Below are 7663 nucleotides of genomic sequence, written 5' to 3' on the forward strand. Positions count from 1 at the left end.
TGATTTTATATGGGTCAGATAGTTCATTCAATATCAAATTGCGCTCGGTGTGCGTTTGATTAGTCAAACAAAGTGCGTGGCTTTCTGTCACCTACGGGGTGATGGCAGTGATTGGAGCAAACAATTAGACTTGTTAGTCCTTTAACCAATCATATGTTGTCTTGGAGACGTGCCCTGCTCATGATGGCAGGCTGCTCTTTAATTAAAATAAGGAAAGAGAGGGGGGAGAAAAAAAACAAAAACAAAAAACGAAACTTACCCCGGGGCTTATTCGGCATTATCCCATGCCTTCTCCGGAATACCTGACTAAATCTGGCCTCAGCTGAAGAGGAGAAGTCAGCGAGGAAGAGAGAGAGAGAGAGAGAAAAAAACAATTATCCATCTGCGAATGAGCAGCAGACACTTAATTCAGGACTGCTGGGGACAAAGCCCCTTGTTTAGAGACAGTAATTAGGCAACAACATGGCGAGGAGGCTGGGAAGAGTCGGAGGCGGGGGGGGGGTGGAGTACACCTCTGGTCATCCAAGGAGGGAGAGAGAAATGTAGGGATGAAGATGAAGAGAGTGGAGACGAGAAGGGAAAGAATGAGAAAGGAGACATGAGAAGGAAGGGAGTGTGTGTGTGTGTGTGTGTGTGTGTGTGTGTGTGTGTGCGTGTGTGCGTGTGTGTGTGTGTTAGGGAGCATTCTGATGAGTGCATGATCTCTGCCGACTCCCACCACCATTACAGCAGCGCAGAACATCGCCCCGGGGCTTTGGAATCAAACCCATTACATCTGATACTGGATTTCTCTCCGCTCAGAAGTAATGCAATGTGGACTCGCCTTCTCTAAAGCTGGCCAGTGTCGCATAGCATCGCTGCGCAAAGAGCTGCACCACAAGGAAAAAGAGGACAGGGGAGGAGGAGAGTGAGGGCCTGAGAGTCTAAGAGGGATACTGGAGAGGGAGGCTCGCTGCAGCCGGAGGGGTCATTTCATATTTCAATTTTTTTTTTATATAGTATTATTGAAACAAGGGCTGGCTGTCTCTAATAAATTTCAGGATATATGAGGCTATGTACACATAAAGGGGGCCTACGTATATGTTTATACACTGGCCTTGTAGTCCATTTGCATAATTAACAGACTGGCATTTGAAAAGCAGAATGTCAGCACAAACAACCTTGGACACCAAACTACCCCGGGTCATTTTTTTCAGCCGTGTAATTGGCTCCTAATGCAAAAGGAGTTAAACATAGAGATTTTCTGCCCTTAAAGCAAAAAAAAAAAAAAAATCTCCTCTTGTTAATGGGCTCAGCACTCCCGGATTCCTGCCGGTGATTATCAGTCAGCTTGGACTTTTGGAAGTTTAGGATAGGAGCTCCGCTAAATTACAGACGTGGAAAAAACGTTTTCACATTTCCACCTTTGAATTCTTCTTCCTGCATCTGCAATGTGACACCTCTTTTATATTTAACTGAGGCCGCTTACAGTATTGGTTTTATAAAGGAAAAAAAGAAAGAATCTCATTTTGTGCAGCGTTCCTGGCAAGCCTGGCCTTCATTTTGTCTGAGCTGCACTGTAGTGGAGTGAAGGTAACACGTCCATCCATCTCTCTGCCTATCCGTAGTGACATGTCTGATGTAATGTTTGTGTAAGCGACCATACTCTCTGTGGCTGCATAGCACGGCTTTGCACATCACGTCTGCGCCGCGTCCCGAACACATATCGCTTGACAGCTACAGGCAATCTCAAGCAAATTGGCAGCGTATAGAATGAAACTTTATGTAAGGCAGCAGCACAGCTGATACGCAGCCAGTGTCGTTTTGTTTGTGCAATAGCAGAACCTCTTCTGGAGTTTCTTTATTCAGCCATATGGGTAAAATTGTCATAAATAAATCTTTAATGTCTTTTTATTAGCCAATCATTGAAATTAGATCCTTATTTCGGACAGTAAGAAAGATTTTTTTTGCTGAACTGCCTGGTTTAGTTTTATATACAGACTGTGTGAGGTCAACCAGAGTTCAAACTGCATTCATCAGCTTGCTAATGGGGTTCAACCAACATATTGCTTTGCCAATTTATCAGACCTATACTGATATATTTTTATTATATACTGGATACCTGCCAGTTGTGTCGTCCTATGCCAATATATGGATGGAGATTCCGCCATAACTGAAACTACATAAAAACTTAAACGAAATGTCGTTTTATTTGCACATATATGTGCATGGATGCTGTAATACATGTGGTGGTGTGCCCGGTGTTATGGAGCTGCCAATATAAAATGTATTAGTGTTTCATGTGTCTCATTATAGTTAATTTAAGAGACTTTTCAACCATGACAAGAACCACTACATCAATTGTTTTGCATAAAATCGCTACTTTATTAATAACTGTATTCAATATACTTAAAATAAATCTGTATCTGTTATATAAGTGTTGATTTATGATAAACTTAGATATATGGAACCAATTATTGATTTCCAAATGGAGGGAAAAAGCAGTTCAAGAGCATTTCTTTCAGGTTTAGTCCATGAGGAATCGTCTCCTCCAGGAGTGGAGGTGCACTGTTGATGCGTTCATGCCTTCAGATGCACAGAAATGTTCCGGACACTTGTGGCTGTCTCTTGTCATCAAATCCGACATGCAAGTCAGGAAGTGTGAATTGAATAAAGAAGAGGAAAAAAAGGAAGGAGGGAAGGAAAAAACAAAACAACACCCTCTGGCATCTGTCGTTCCCTTCCGAGCTATTCCCGGGAAAGAATTGAATTTTCAGGGATTTTGCCGGACGTCCATGTAGCCTTCGGGATGTAGTCTCACATCCACACACCTATTAACCTCTACCAGCAAAAGAAGTTGGAATGACTTTCAAGCTCCAGTGGGTCCAGTGCTGGATAATGACTGTGGTGAGTTCAGGTAATGTGGTTAGCGTGCTGTTAGGGCCGAGCTGTCAGCTCCGTGGCAGAGTTAGAGGCAGGGGAAGGGGGAGTAAGAAACTCAAAGGGGGGAAAGAGAGAGAGAGAGAGGAAGGGAGGGAGAGTTGGACCTGGCAGGGCCTGGGAGCAGAGTCAGCGGCCTGGGATCAGTGGCCGAGCTTGACTGGATTGGACATCTTCCTGCAGGGAGCTCTTCCCCCGATGCCTCAACAGCACATGCGCACACATTCCTGAAGGGAAAACACGCATGGACACAAATCCATTTCTGTAGCTGAGATTCTCTCTTCCCCGCGTCCTCCTCATCCTCTGTACATCCCCTAAGTGAAGGTGCCGTGAGGGGAAAGAGGGGGGTGCAATGGCAGCCAGCACTACATGACTTATTACTCATCCAGGCCTTTGGTGGAGCCGCATCGATGCCTACTGGCAGTAGCGTAGAGCTGTGAAACCAAACTCTTCTTGTCAATCAGCCGGCCAGCCTGTCAGTCACTGAATCAGCCATGCAGTTACCCCCGCCCACCTCTCCTTGGCCTAGGTGCCCCCTCACCTTCCATCCTGTGCTCCGACATCACCCGAGGGGGCCTCAGCGTCCACTATCTGGTTCGCACACAGACATTCGGCCGTGGTGCACCCCTGCAAGGTCTCCCGTTTCACCGCAGGAGCCCTGACTCACGCTCACAGGTCAGTCGAGGAAAATGAGCCGGCCATGCAGAAGAGATAAGACGCAGCAGAGGGAAGGCACGCAAACCAATAAAAACACATCATTCAAAGTAAGGCGATAAAGAGAGAAAGTAAGAGGTAGAAGAGAATGTGCAGCACTATATAAGAGGAGAAATATATTTAGTGTCTACTTGGCCAGGGAGGAAAGAAGACATTTAACACATGGATACTCATACAGGAAGTCCAAATCCAATCATTTCAAGCTTTTGATTTAGATACAGACGTTTTGATTCGCCAGGATCATTAAGAATACGACCCAGGGTAGAATAATTAGCCGTTTTGCTCATCCCTTTGCTTACTAAACCCTGAACCCATCTCTAACCGGCCCATTTGCATTGGTGTGTCATCACTAGGCCAGGGGATTTAAGCTAAGCCATATCAGCAGCTGAAAAGGACTCCTCTGAGAAAAATACACTGGTCTGGATGTGGCAAATATATCAGATCAACAATGGAGCCAGCTGAGGCAGAAGCAGAGAGCTTTGCACTGGCAGAGTGCTCCTCAAGGACCCAGGACCCATGTTGTAGTCTAGCACAGACATGTTATATTCTAGTACTAAGTACACCCTCCATTCAACCTTAAGCTTCATCGAAGGCAAGAGCAATGTCTGTTGCCAAGATCTAAAGTGTGTCTATTATAAGCAGCGGTTTTGAACCTGAATCTGCAAAGTGCAAGTCCACTCAGTCATGAAGAGAGACCCCGGGGACGGGTCACATCATTCCTCCTGATCCGGTCTCTCACGCTAATACATCAAACGCTGTAACACACATATTCAGCCGCAACACACAAACATGAATGAGTGCACAGAGAGACACATTTCAGACAGAAAAGAATGATGCGGGATGGAAATACGCTTTATGTTCTGTCGTGTGGATCTTCAGTGTTTGTTGAAACCACAGGGAAACGTTATTCTATGTTTCTATTGTCTGTGGCCTTAAGTCGCAACACGAGGGTTAGGACCCTCCAGAGGGTCACTAGATATGTGAGCAGTCAAACGATGACAAGTGATGTCACTTGAGTCAAACACTGACTCAAGTGACATCACTCGAGTCAGTCTTTGTCAGGACTGAAGACTCCAAGTTTTTCTGTGGGTGTGAAGTGAAAAAGAAGTGACCCAGATGCAGCATGGCGACATTGATTCAACGTTGAAATTCCATCAGAATCATCATTTTGGTCGAGGGTTGAATAATCAGTGACAGAGGCAGCTTTGATTCAACGTTGATTCAGTGTTGCTCTGCTATCTGGGGAGCTGTAGGCCGCTCCTCATCTGGCTCATCATCAGCTCAAGGCTACTAGCACAACACACAAGAATCTCTGCCTGAACTGTCAACAAATGAACTGCATTGTTGGTAATGTAGGCGAAGAGTGGAGTACTCTCTTGAAGGCCCAGTGTGTTGGATTTAGTGGCCTCATCCTTCCTAGTGTGAAGAAGAAACTCTGGTGTTTAGTTCTTCTGTAGAAGAAGATCCGTGGCGTCTGTGGATATAAAAGTCTTATTCTAAAGGTGACAAAAATGTATTGATTTATATTATATACTCATTATAAATGCAGCTACACATATTCTATTTTATATTATATACTCATTATAAATGCAGCTACACATATTCTATTCTATTTCTGCTGTATTCTTTAACCCCACTCGATCTTACACACTGGACCTTTAAGAAAGGAAGAAATAAAAACTGCACAAAAGTTGAGGCTTTGATTGAAAATGATTGATTTGAAAACAATCCGGGAAGGGCTCGGACATCTGCAACCTGTGACGATAAAGGCTTTATTGCGTGCATAGCACTGTGTCTCTTTTGCACTAAAAGCACACTTTATTAAGGTCAAAACAGAAACAGAACTAATTGTACATTCAGGAGAAGTCACGCAATCTCCGCCGTACAATTACGTGATCCTCCTTTCACACACACAACTCTCGCAGCCTAAACTCTGACCTCTGCGCGACACTGCGTTATTGGATAATGACGACAGCGACGTGTATGACAATAATGTTGCTGCCACGCTGTGACAAATGGAGAGGGGGATCGTGACAAAGATGTTAAGGAAGGGAGGCTCATTTAGAGAGCGGTACATGTTGCAGATGTATCGGGGCCCCCGGGCATGCAACGCAACCTTAAGCAGAGCCTGACCTCCCAAGGACACACATAGGCCAGAATCCTTAACTCACACTAGGCAGGCAGGCAGGGACACCAGATATTAAAGGGGGGCCAGCGGCGACACATAGAGTCACCCCCCCTGGCTAGAACGCCTAATACCCTGCAGTGCAAGCTTTTATCTGGCAGACCTTAGTGGCCCACCTGAGAGCAGAGCCAGCTGGGGAGCAGAGTGTTAAGCTGTTGGCTGTCGCTGTGTCATGTCTGTGTGTTAACAGGAGGCCCAGGCTCTGCTGCTGCTGCTGCTGCTGCTGCTGCTGCTGCTGTATCTGAGGGCTTCTGCGAGATGCGTGTTGCAGTTTGATGAGTGTTTCTTGCTGCAGTGCGAGAAAGAGAGAGAGAGAAAGAGAGAGAGAGAGAGAGAGAATCCCTCCCCATCAGACAGCCTCACATTTCCTGCTGTTCCCAGCACGGTTGCATACACATGTGCACATATTTACATGCAGGCACGTGCATGCACACACACACATGCATACTCTAAAATGCAGACATGCATGCAGGAGCATACATGCACAGGAATACACAAACAGTGCACACACACACACAGAGGCACGCACACAGTGAGAGAGGAAGTGCTTCAGTGACCCAGCACGGCGAGATAAGGCTTCTCTGCAATTCAGAAATATGCAACCTGCATGTTAACAACCCCTGGAGCGCAGCCTCCCCCGGGGTGCTCTTCTTCCTCCTCCTCCTCTCTCTGCCTCCCCACCTCCTTGCTCTCTCCGTGTGCCCATCCTCTCCCTTGCTCCATAGACCTCCTCTCCACCCATCCCTCAACCTCACTTCACCTGACTGCAAAACACAGAAGAGAGGACAGGGAGGCGAGTAAAATGGAGGATGGATGGGAGAGAAGTGGGGAAGAGAAATGGAAGGAGTCAGAGGGAGAGAGATGTGTGACTGCAGAGAGGATGCCGAGTGGATTTCTGCTGTGTTTTCTCCGTTGGTCTGCAACCAATGTGCAGAGTCCCAGTGAGCTGCTTAGTGCGGAGCAGGGGCAAGAGGGCTCGGGGAGGCGAAAAGCAACATATGGAGGACTAATGATGTTCTATTTGGAGGGCTTCTCAACGAAAGGTTAGACCAGGCCAAATATGAGGGGGGTGCGGGAGGGCGGAGTTAAGGGAAAACAGAGGGATCAAAGTGGCCAGAAAGGGAAGATGTTAGCCAGGGAGAGAGAGAGAGAGAAAGATGAGGGAGGGGGTAGAGAGAGAGAGAACAGAGGCATAAACGGAGAGAAAGAGCAAAAAGAGAGGAAGAAAGCTGAGATCCATTCTCAGTAGTGGACTGAGATTGGCAGGTTTCCTCACTGGAGATGGTATTGGGAGTGACACGTCCACGCGACACAGCCGTAACACATTGGCTTTGATACTAATATCAGTCTTTTTAGTGGGAGGTTGATGAAATTTGCATTTAGATTGAAATGACTTGGGGACGGCCAGGAGACCACAGAGGGCCGCAGAAAGGAAAAAGAGAGGCAAGTGGAGGGGAGAGGCGGGTGGTGTGTGTGTGTGTGTGTGTGTGTGTGTCTTTGCTTAACACACAACTATGGGATGCTCGAGCTTTGCCCGTCCTCCCTAAAAACAAAAACACACACAGACACACCCTGTCACCACTTGACAACACATCTCCTCGTGACACCTTTAGTGAGTAATACACCTAACATGACCGTTCTCTGCAGATCTGATGCTGCTGCTAATGCATCTTGAGTTCCCCAACCTGACTGGGTCAAGGATGCAGAGGATGTCTGCACAGCATCCACATCTCCTCTCCCTCTCTCTGCTCTCCAACTACACATGCCTGACATTTGCATCGACCAGAGACAGAGGAGCCATGAGGAGGAGGTGGGTAGCGTGCTCAATTTGCGTCTTAATCACAT

The sequence above is a fragment of the Larimichthys crocea genome, chromosome XI (assembly GCF_000972845.2).
Source record: "Larimichthys crocea isolate SSNF chromosome XI, L_crocea_2.0, whole genome shotgun sequence".
Classification (NCBI taxonomy): Eukaryota; Metazoa; Chordata; class Actinopteri; family Sciaenidae; genus Larimichthys; species Larimichthys crocea.